General features: G+C 53.6%; 1 protein-coding gene across 1 annotated transcript in view; it reads left to right on the top strand.

Moving 5' to 3' along the window:
• Positions 1-12,031, top strand: part of ANP32A (acidic nuclear phosphoprotein 32 family member A) — a 36,452-nt gene that overhangs the window by 734 nt on the left and 23,687 nt on the right. The window lies entirely within an intron of this gene.

Raw genomic sequence — 12,031 nt, 5'->3', positions numbered from 1 at the left:
TTCGCGAGTCCGGTTTAGTTTCTGATAAATGTGGGCCGAGGCCCCCGGGGAGAGCGCGTGGGGAGGGGGCTGCAGTGGAGTTGGGAATGGCTCGAGTTTAAAGTGCGTCTTCATTTCTTTGCAGTGATGAGGCGAGAGACGGGGGAGCCATATTTGTAACTTTGTAGTGTTCGTGAACGCGCCCTTTCTCTCCCTCCCTCCCTTTCTCTTCCTCCCTTCCTCTCCTCCTCTTTCTCCCTCACTCTTTCCACCCCACCTTCGGGCCAGATGCTGATGTTTCTTCCTTTCCTTCCGAAGGGAGGATAAATTGGAAGGGGGGAGGGATTTTCGAACGTGCAAAGGCACAGATAATCCCCGCGCCTCCCCACCTCGAGCGATCGCTATTGCAAGTTACCCGAAGGCTACGTCCCGGTCCCCCCTCGCCCCTGTTCCTTCCGGCCTCGCTAAGATGCCAGCCTTTGAGCCGTCGCGCCCCCCGGCCGGTCTTTCTCCGGGGTGGGCTCCTCGGCAGCCATTCGGCGCCTGGTTAATACACGGGCACGGGAAACTTTGTCAGGACGGAGCTGGCCAGACCTGGTGCCCGTGGTGGGTATTGGCTGGGTCCAGATTTATGCGGGCATAGGAAACACGCAGCTCCGGGATGGGAGTTTGCCTTCTGGTCGCCGTTATTGATTGGGCAGCGGCGGGAGTACGGCCGGAGGAAACTTACACGGATGGGAACTGGGAGGCTCGGGCGAAAGCCCACCCCCAAGGAGGGGGAAGGTGAGGGTGGGTTGCTCGAACGCTCGTTTGTATTTCTGTCTCCCTCTCGCTTTCAAACAGTGTTTTATGTGAGTTGGCTGGTCAGCGGAGGAGACCCCAGCTCTGGGGCGGAGACCCTGGCCGGCTCCTCTCCCGGCTCCTCCGGAGACCAGGGCGGCGCGGGCGGGAGGACCCTTCCTCCAGCCTCGGTGGCCAGGGTTCCACAGAGTTGGGAGTTTGGGGAGCACTCTGCGCTGACCTGTAGCCCGTTAAAACCCGAATCCCTGGCGAAGGCAGGCCTTGCTTCCTCTTTTTCTCTAGTTCCTCCCCCAAACCTGAGTGAGACTTTTGAAAACAAGATCCTTTTTGTGCCCCCCCCATCATAACGCAGCTGTGGACTGTAGACGTGCAGTGCCTTATGGCGCGCAGGGCGGGGAGGGGGTGGCGGAGGGAGGGGAGGGGGTGCCCGCCGAGAAGGCAGGAGTTTCCGCGAACAATCTGCCGGCGGTTTGTCTTTCTCTGGCCGGTTTCATCCCGGCTTAGACCCCGAGCCGGAGGATTTGGGGGCTGGGTGTGGTGATGGGGGAGGGGGCCGGAGCCGCGGTCTTCCCGCGTACTTTCCGGAAGCCCCCCGTGCGGAGGGGGAAGGGCGCACTGTAGGGGGCCGGGGTCGTGGCGGGTGGGTGTGGAGGCGCGGTTCGCCCGGCCAACCCCAGCCACACGGCTGGCCAACTGGGAGCGAGATCGAAAGCGGGTCGAACCTGCTCTTTAAACTTCCCCGAGTATGTGCTGGGGGAGGGGAGCGCGCCGCGCCGAACTGGGAGCGATTTCTCACGCTTCGCCCCCTCGCCTCCGAGTCTCCCAGCCCACTCGCCTGCCCCCTGCCTCGAGGCGGAGTGGGGCGCGGGAGGGGATGGAGGGGGCACTTTCGGCACATTTGGGGAGGAGGGGGAGAGAGAAAGCTAGCTAATGAGGGACAAAAGGGGTGGGGGAGGAGGAACTATTTTTTTTTAACCGTTCTTAAGACAAATAGCTCTCGGAGAGCGCCCCCTGCGCCCCTCCCCGCCGCGCTCCCCCCCGGGGCCCCCTCACACCCACCTTCGGAGCCTCTCCCAACTCGGATCCGGGGGCTGGTGGCCACGCCGCGACGCCGAAATAGGACGAGCAGCCATGTTTCCCGGGTCTCGCGCGGCCCGCCCCGCCCCTCCCCCATGGCGCGGCCGGCGCCGAGCGCGGGGCTGCGAGTGCGGGCGCCGGGCTCCATGCGGCGCGGGGCGCGGGCCGGCGGGCGGGCGGGCTGGCGCCGGGGCGGCCGGGCCTCGTGCGCGCTGGCCGGGCGCGGGCGCGCCGGGCCGGCCCCTGGCGGGCCTTCTGGCTTCCCAGCTGCTTCGGAGCTCGAGGTGTTTTGTTATTATTATTTTCGTGAAGGCCAGGCCCGCCGGAGGCCGAGCCCGAAGGGCGCTGAGGCGTTATTGGGGGGCAGGGGCGGCCGCCGGGGCCCTGCTCGCCTGTGGCACGACTGCCGGGCGCCGGGCTGCCATTTTGTCACCGTGGCTGTTGTCGCTGTGGGGTGGGGGTGCAGAGTCTTGCGCCATCGCCCCGACGGCCCCGGACGTGGAGGCAGCAGGGGAGGCCGGCTCCGGGGACCCCGGGTTGTGCTCTGGGCCCCGAGGGGGGTTCCCTCCCCGCGACAACGGCCTGAGGTTCTGCTGGAGCGTCGCGGCGGCGGTCGCCCTGGGAGGGCGGCGATCCTCCCAGCAAGTGCTCCCCCCCCCCATCGCGCTCCCTATCTCCCCCGCCCCTCTTCTCGCCAGTGTTTCGCCCTTCCTCCCGCTGGCGTTTTAGACGTAGTTAAATGTGGCCCTGAAGACGTACTGGTCGCCCCGGAGTTTGCTCTTTCGGAGGAACTGATAGGAGGGTTGGGGGAGAAATTAAACATGAGGTTTTTTTTTCGGGAGGGGGGCGCGCGCGCGACTCTAGCGGCCCTGACCGGAGCCAAGGACGGCAGCCGCTTACCCGGGAGGGACGAGTTGTCGATGTGTTGGGGAAACGCCCTCCGGGGCTGGGCGCTCCGGGAAGGTAGGTCGCGCTCGGGGTTTCAGGTGGGTGTTGCAGCGCCCTGCAGTCTGCTAGGGGAGCCCCCTCCCCCCACCTTCCCTGCCCCTCCCCCTTTTATTTTTTGCCTTGGGGAAGGCAGTTTAAAACGGTAGTAAACGTCACCCTAAACCGAAAAGAGAAGGGAATAAGGCTTGCTTTTTTAAAAAGTGAGTGGTGTCTTTCTGCCGACCGCCTTTCTGCGTCACGTCTCTGGCTTCTCTCCGGGACTTTTTAAAAAGCCAATGTCAGTGCTGGTTAAGCACCTAACTGGTTAAAGTCTGGTGTCTGCATGAGACTGGCTTTGATGGCAGTGCCCGGCAAAGGCTACCCAGGAAGCCAGGTTTTAACTTTGACCTTTGGAATACGTCGCATGATGTTTTCCAGGCTGACTTACTGCCTAATTGGGTTCATGTAGCCCGATACTAACTCCAGTTTATTCAAGCCAACCAAGGATCCCCAGGCAGAAAACTGAGCTCCGGCTCGGTTTGGTCATGGTCGGTTATGTTTTGTTAATGGATTGCTGCTGCTGTTAGTTTCGAGTCTGGGGGCTCCATCGTGAAGCTGGGTTTTGGAGCCCCCACGGACCTGAGTTTGAATTCTAACTGCTACAAAGAGGTACGATAAGTTAACCTCCTCTTTGAACTTTAGTTTCCTCACCTGTAAAAGGGGGGTGGTGATCTGGTTTAATGAGTAAGTGACAAAAGTGGCTCTATCTGGACCTGGCCCTCAGGTGCTCAGTCTGTGATAGTGTTACTGGAGAGATAACTGCGGTACCATGAGACACAACTTTGAGCTTCTCTCTGGTTCTGGACAACAACAACAACAATAATAGTGAATGCTCACACAGCCCCACCCTGTGCCTGGCACAGTTCTAAGTGGATTAGACAGATGAATTAATCTAGTCCCCACAGCAGCACTGTGAGGTAGGTACTACTGTTATTCTCGTATTACACACAGGGAAATTGAGGCATAGAGAACTTACCACAGCCAGTCGGCATACTCGGCTTCTTAGTCTCTGTTCTCTCCCCTGAAGCACCCTTTTTTGTCAGACACTGAGGGGAAGAGCTTTTTCTTCTCTGGCTTTAAAACAGTGCCACCTTATGAGGGCTTGAGTTTCCTGTCATTGAAGGTACAACATGAACCCGGGATGGCCTCCTGGTGGATGGTCAGGACCAGGGGCTCTGATACAGGGGAAACCATACACTTTCTGAGTTTGGTTTAGAACATCACATCTGTTTAGGCTGAAATAAGTCTGCCCTTTTAGGTGTTGGAGTATACATTTTGGGTAATGAGAAGACTCTTAGGCAGTGGTTTGTATGGGATTTTGCATGTAATGCATTTTCCATTTTTGTCACCATCTACAGTGAAAACTGAGGAAAATTGGCATGGTCTCTGTACCTAAGATGTAGTATACTAATAACAACTCAGGGATCACCTCCCTTAATTCTCCTTAACTCGTCAAGGTTAAGCAAAGCAGTGTGACATCCTCCATGTTGCGAGGGTGGTCACTTTATACAACAGAGTTGAGTTCTCGTCCCACTGTTAAGCCAGGGGCCCCTTTAGTTGGACAGTAGGGACTCTGAGAGTTGTATAGTCCATCAGGTCCCAAACATGGCCCCTCATCAGAATCATCTGGGGAGCATGTAAATGCAGATTCCACAAGGGTCGTGAAATTCATTTCAGGGTGAGCTGCGTGTTTCGGTATCATGAGCTAAGAATAATCTGGACACAGAAACATTGCAATCAATGTGATGATGTGGAACATTTAACTTTGAATCTCCGTTAAGTGAAATGTTATCCCCCCAAAAGAATTCCACTTGTCTCGTTAGATGGTTAATAACCCTTCCACCCCCCAAAATGTATTCATTATAGATCTTGAATTTTGTCAATAAAAGAATTGTGGAAATCTGTTTTCTGTCATTATAAAAGTTCCTGTGTAGTATTGTTAGTTTTGTCTCTAGATAAAGTTTATTGTCTGGCCTCTTACAGAGAAAGCTTGGCGATCCTTGTTTGGGGGGCAGTGGGATTGGAATCTGGGTTTGGTTTTGTTTTGTTTTTTATTTTTTATTAAACATATGGCAAGCCATTCATTTGGGTGGTGCTTTAGGAGTCTTTCCAAGTTTTTTTGTGTGTGCCCTTTAAGTAGTTGATGCTTAGTGGAAATTGACCTCGTTACCAGTTTAGAATTGAGTGTCCCTTCCATCTAGAAGTTCTTCTGTATAACCAACTAAAATTTCTCAGCTTTCATAGTCCGGAGTTTTTCAAAAGGTTTTTGCATATCTTGTAGTTAAATAGTTACTCTTAACATTTCAGATGTCTTAGGGCTTTGGGGCCTGCAGAAGGTGCAGCAGCTGTGTCCTCCATGGCTGACATCAGACCCTCAGAACACAGATCATTGAAAGCCACAGATAATCCTGCAATCTCTGGTTCTGCCCTGCTGCTCTCCCACCATGCATGTTTCCTGGGGAACATACCAGCAACAAAGTGGCTTTGAGTTTCAGCTTCTTTCTACCTCTAGCCTTTTGTGCTTGAGCTAATGAGCAGAGGGAATAGAAATAAGATTGGCCAGACCAAGGGGAGGAGGAGATAAATTCAAGGGGAAGAATCCCAGTTCCCATAAGTTCAGCATGTACTTTAAGGACAGCAGGCCGAAGACCCAGTTCCCTGTCTTGGCTGCTTGTGCACCCCCAGCCTTTCAAGGTCACTTTCTCTAGACTTAACACAGTCCTTCTTATTTGTAATACAGGCACCTACCTTAGCTTTGGGGGCTGATCATCCCAGAGCTTCAGTCCAAATTAATGATACCACATTGAAATAAGAAACTTGGGGCTGTGGGTGACCCTTTATGGGTATTGTATATGGGATACTCCACAGACCTGCCCCACTACCTTGGTGTAGTCGCTTGGGAGAGGAGCTCAGAGCTTGTTGCTGAGTGGTGATGAACCCTGGTCGAATGAACTTGGCCCAGTTGTTTGGCCTGAATTCTGACATGAAGAGGAGGCTCATTACTCTGGTGACCAGAGGGGGCCACTCCCTTCCAGATGGGTGCTACCATACCTCCCCACCCCGTTTTGACCTGCCCACCCCCTGCTCTCACTAGTCATCTAGTCTCCCAGGAAATATACACCATCAGTCCCCCATCACCACTACATTCTTCCCACAAATACAGGGAAACAGGGACCTGACTTTGAATCTTACACTCTTACGTTACATTGAAATACAATTGTACAAATGATAAATACCCAACAATGGTGTTTTCATTAAAGAGATGGAGTCTGGCAGGGATGGAAAATTGTGAAGGCATCTGTTATTCAGAACTTGTCATTTAATAAAATTTGTTGAAACAAGATGAGCAAAGCACCCATGGCCCTGGGCCACCTGCCCGGACATGGAAACAGCCTCCTTATATAGAATCAGTTGTCCTGATGATATTTGTTAATACAAAGTCTGTAAACAAGAAAAAATATCTTTGTTCTGCCACACCAGGCCCTGTCTTGTGCCCACTGGGCCACACCCTGCAACCCCTATGTTTCCACTCAGATTTATTTTGTTTTAGCCCCCCGACTGCCCTGGTATGCTCATCTGTCTTCTTTACCAGAACTTACTCTAGGCAGCAGATCTAAAAGATCAGCTTACTTACTCCACTATCACTTACCCTAATGTGGATTAAAGTCAAGGCTGTCTTTCCCAAAGATGTTTGTGTTTGGAGATTCCGGTTTGGTGAGGAAGTTAGCAGAGGACTGTTAGAGACTTGTGTGCTGTTCTCAGTTTTGCTACTAACTAACTTGGACAAGCTGCTGGGTTTCTCGGGGCCTCTCTTTCCTCTGCTCTAAAATGGGAGTATTGAATTAGATTGGTAGCTTTCAAAACTTCCTGATCCTAACATAAAAATGTTTCACACCACTACCCAGTGTGTACATACTTAACAGGTTACACAAAACAATGACAAGGTGCTTCCTTACTCCATGGAAAACACTTCTGTTCATTAAGAAAAAAAAGAAAAATAGTGTATTGGCTTTGACCCACAAATTGATCACATTGCTTGTGATTATTTGAGAGACATTAAAAGATGAATATTAAGATTCCTTCACACTCAAACATCTTGTGGTTTGATTTGGGAGAATGAGAGAATGCCGTTGGTAGCTCTGTGAAATCCCTCCAGGTCAATGGCGATTTCTCCTCCTTTTAAGCCAGCTCGTCCCTGGGCCCCCATGTTCTCACACTGCTCTCCTTTGGTTTTGTTCTAGCTCTTTCCCACCCCAAACCTTCTCATGGCGTTAAGGAATCCTTATCCTAAATTCCTACCCCAGGTGGATGCCTTCCAAGGTTCCTGGTTATGCCGGGGGCCCCCAGCCAAACATGCCCCCTCTTCTCTGCACACTCAACCACCGGGCTCCCTCCATGCTCCGTGTGCCACACACTGTGCAGGTTGCCTGCGGGCTCCCATGTTTTCCAGCACGGAGGAGAGACTGTTGGGGAGAGAGGAGAGTGCCTTTGGCTCCTGCTTCCATGCAGACTACCTGGGTGGTGCATCCTGTCTCCCCCACTTCCAGCCACCGCACTTCTTGTCTCTCTGCAAAATGATGATAGAACAGTACCTACTCCATAGTAAGCGCTCAGTAAATGGTAACCGTTACTGGTATGGTCAGTTCTGCTGGAGCACCATCATCGGCATTCACTTAAAACACACACAAATGACAGACACATTATATTAAAAAGTCACATTTGTTTCAGTGAGAGGAGGTTAGAAGCTAGAGATTCGAACTTGGCTGAGGTCTCTTTCCCCACAAGCAGTGCTATGGTAAATGTGTTGTTTCTAGATGTGAGCGTAGCTGTAGCATCCCCGCCCCGTGGAGCTGCCCCAGCACTGGACCCCAGGCGGTTGCTAAAGAGGGTAAGGTCACCGCCCGCCCTCTCCCTGACTGTGCCCTTGCTCCCTGCCCAGGGCAGCTGCATCGGACCCCCTCCCAAAACTGCGCTCCAGCCCTGCCCCCTTGCCCTCCAGGCCGCCGCCTCACCTCTCACAGAAAATCCACACCTGGCTTCCGAAGAAATGCCTAGCCGGAATCTGTGCCCAGTTCCGCTGTCCTCGGGGTCTGGTCCGCTTCTGCCGCTCAGGTCCCTTTTGCCTCCTGGGCCACTCTGATCCTTTGGTCCCTCTCAAGCTTGGATGTTTCTCCCATCTCAAAGCAAACAGAAAACCGGACTTGATTCTTCCGTGTCACCGTAGCTGCTGCCTAGCCCTCTCTTCCCTTTTACAGTCAGACTTCCAGAATTGTCTAGAACCACCTTCTCCGTGCCCTCTCTTCTCTCACACCTCAGCCACCCCCCTCTGGTTGGCTTCCTAAACAACTCCAGAAAGACCACTTCACTGTCTTCCTGACATGATTCCTCAGCAGTGTCTGCACCCTTGACCTTCCTAGAGCCGTTCCCTCTTGTTCTCCCTTTCTCCAGTACGTCTCCTACAGCTCTGGCCACTCCTTGTTTCTGGGGTCCTTTGCCCTCCTCTGGGTAGCCATGAAGTATTGTGCCCGGACAGGCCTGGGCCTTGGGCCCTCTCAGTCTGCATTCTCCGGCCCTGACTGCAGAAGGGACCTGGCACTGTCTGCGATCTGATGTGGGCCTCCCAGCCCCGAAGTCCTGGCTCAGCTCAGGACCCACCACCCAATGTCTCCACCAGTGTCCAGAAAGAACCCTGGGCCTCTGTCACCTCCATCCTCCCGCAAATGCACCCATGATCTTCTGTCCGTCACAGGGTCCTGTCTATTCAAAATACTGTCCTCTCCTGCCTGCCAGCTGATGATCCTCACATCAACAGCCAGCCCCCTTGAGCCGTGCTTCAGACTTCAGCCAGCATGCTCTCACCAAAACACAGATGTAATTGTGCCGCTGTGCTTCGGATACATAGTGTTCTTAGGAGACTGTCCAAGAGCCTTATCAAGACCTTACTCAGGTCCTGCGTGGACTGGCCACGGCGTGCTCTCATCTTTTCCCTCACCGCCTTTATTCCTGCAGAACTACTCTGGGCCATAACTGCCACCACAGTCACCCACTTAGCATCTAATTGTCTCCACCAGCTCCCTCACCCTCCACCCTCCTCGGCTCTGGGTCTGGTTCTTTTGTTATGAAACTCTTAGAGAAATTTCCTTCACAGAGCTTCAGTTGGTAATTATACATTCTTGAATGTGAGTGTTTGCCATGAGCATTTCTGTCCCTCTGTGTAGCCGCATGATTTAAAGGCCCCGTTTTTGGTACACGTCACCATGTACCCTCAGCACAGCACTGCCCTTGGCACATGGTGGCCATTCTAGAAATGTTGGTTGATTGAAGAGACCAGGGTGCTTGCATGTTCTTGTCATTGTCATCACCTTCTGTCTGGAAAGCCAAGCACAAGCCCCTGAAACAAAGCATCGGAAACAATGTAGGGTTTGTTTACCCCCCCCACCCCCCGCCCTGCTCTCCCCTGGGTGAGGGAGCTTCTGCCTCTGGGATGGTGAGTCACGCTTTCTTAGTACCCTGTGCTCCTCAAATTTTTCTGGTTCTTACAGCCCTAGTGTAAAGAATTTGAACCTCGGCCCTAGTTTGTCTGCCTTTTAGTTAATGGATTGTTCACATACACCATGTGTACATGTGTACATTATAAAACACACCACCAAAAAAATTAAACCTCAGAAGCAGACATTCAAAAATATTTAGAAGTCCTAATATTTTCTTCCTGCAGGTCAGTGGATTGTGTTGGCCGGTCCACTTGGGAGACTACTCTTCTAATCTGTGGCTGGTTTTATTTTTAATTTGGTCATGAAGGTCCATGCTGTGTTAAGACATGCCTGTACATTACCCAGCACTCCGTCCTTACACAGAACTTCCCAGCTCTGGTGTGTGTGATGGGTTTAGGGGTGGAGAGCATTCTTAACCTTTCTGTGACAAGCAGGGGAAATGCAGCGGTCTGCCAGAGATCCCTAGCAAGCGGGGTGCCCTCTGCTTGCTTCGGCTTAGTGCACAGACCCACCAAAGCCCCCTCGGGCCGTCCCTGAGGGTCTGGCAAACCCCTGTGCCATGTCTGCAGATGTCTTGTGAGGCTCACAAGTGTCTGAGGTGAGGTGAGAGGGTTCGATGAGCAGCAGACGGAGGCCAGTCAGAGTGGGGGAGAGGAGACTTTTTCCTGCTTGTCCTCAGGCTGGGAATAAGGGAAAAGCAGGGTCTGCTGCAGGCTGGAAGGACAGGAATGGAGAGCCAGAGTGAAGTCTGGAGGAGAAGGGCCTGTGGTGTGTCTGTGTGCACAGCGTTGAGCTGAGACTCTGCAGTCAGAAGTGTTCAGGTCTCCATCGCTGAATTCTGCTGCCTCCCTCAGAAGTCATGAGAGAGAGAGTGTGTGTGTCTGTGTGTCTGTGTGTCTAGGCGGGTGGTGGGGTTGAGGCAAGAACCTGTAATAGTAAATTAAAGGGATTCCTTACAGGTTTCTTCAGGGGCATGTATCCCAGGGAGGCACTCATCCCCCATTATGTAACCAACTTTCTCTGTAGCTGCTGGCCTCACCAGCAGGCCCAAACGGTGTGGCTGTGGAGGGAGGGAGGCTGTGGGGAGCCCACTTTCACTGACACGGCCTGTATGCCCAGCATCCAGAATGATGCAGGGAGTTCCGTGAGTGCTGCTTAAGAATCTGGGTAGCAGATTGAATGCACTGAACCCAGTTTCTGTGTTCTGGGTGGGGAGTGGGTTACAGACGGATGGAGTGATGTCTCTGTGGTGGGTTGGGGAGACAGAGCACACACTGGACAAAGAAGGGATGCAGCTCGAAAGGCAGATTTCAGCCCCAGCTGTGTATCCGAGCCACCAGGGGACCATTTTAAGAAATTCCCAGGCTCTACCCAGCTACAGAATCGGCCTCCGAGGGTGGTGCCCAGTCCGTGTATTTTTAGACTGCTCTAAAGGGGGCTCTAAAGCGCAGTTGGGAACCGTCACATTGAGGCAGGGTGCAGAACTTCACAGCAGGTAGGAAGAAGTAAACTGAGTGGATGTCAAAGAAGAGGAAAATGGAAGAAGGAAAAGAGGAAAGAAGGATGTGGAATTCCAGCCACTGGGGTGCCCGGCTCCGGTCCTTGGCCCGGCCCCCCTCACGCACCCACATTCCGGCTCCTCACACTTGTACGCTGGACCTGTCCTGGTCTCTTATGGGGCTGCTACTGGAGCACCCAGTGGCATCTCTTGAGCAAGCCCGGAGTTGGCCCTTCCTCCTTCCCCGGGGAACTGAGAGGCCAGGGGGCCTTGTGTAAGAAGGAGGGGACCCAGAGCCAAGCAGGCAGGTGGAGGGGGCAGTGCCCGAGCTGCCGTGCTCCACTGTTTGAGGACACCTGGCAGGTTTTCTGTGAGCCTCGGCTGCCTGGTCTGCAAAATGGTGACTAACAGTAATAGCTGGTTCCCAGGGGTTGTGGTCAGGACTGAAGGAAATGTTTGTGCCAGGTGTGTGTCGTGATTGCCCCTGGAGGCAAGGGGATTCTAACCAGCCTGGGCTTGAAGGAGCTGTTTGAACAGGGTTGGGGAGGGGGCAGCCCGTCTGAAGAAGGCCCTTGCTCGGCGTCTGGGCCTGTGTGTGGTGGGAGCAGTTTTAAGGAGAGCTGTCTTTGCCTGCCCCAGAAGGAGGCCCCCCTTGGAGCTGCTCTCATAGGTGGGAGGGGGCGGGGGGCTTGCCCAGGCAGGAGACAGCACCGTGTTTCTGTGGAGGTGGGGCTGGTGGGGCTGTTGGAGCTGCAGACATCCCCTGCCCGAGGGCCTCCCTTTCCCTGCGGAGTTAGGGGGAAGGGGCTCTCTGCCTGGCTTGTCTTTTTTTTTTTTTTTTCCACAGTTTCTTTTTTTTTTTAAAGATTTTATTTATTTAATTGACAGAGAGAGAGAGAGAGACAACGAGAGAGGGAACACAAGCAGGGGGAGTGGGAGAGGGAGAAGCAGGCGTCCCGCAGAGGAGGGAGCCCGATGCGGGGCTCAATCCCAGGACCCTGGGATCATGGCCTGAGCCGAAGGCAGTCGCTTAACCAAGTGAGCCACCCAGGCGCCCCTGCCTGGCTTGTCTTTTCTGGAGCACTTGTTCCCTCCTGCCTCTCAGAACTCCAGGTCTGCCCCACTCGGGCCTCTGTCATTCACACAGCTCTTGAGAGGTCTCCTCCAGGAAGTCATCCTCTACTCACTGGAAGAAAGG

The sequence above is a fragment of the Eumetopias jubatus genome, unplaced genomic scaffold (assembly GCF_037043125.1).
Source record: "Eumetopias jubatus isolate StellerSeaLion01/CBP00866 unplaced genomic scaffold, mEumJub1_p1.0 scaffold_7, whole genome shotgun sequence".
NCBI lineage: Eukaryota > Metazoa > Chordata > Mammalia > Carnivora > Otariidae > Eumetopias > Eumetopias jubatus.
Note: the sequence above shows the minus strand (reverse complement) of the source record. Positions and strands in the feature narration are given on the sequence as shown.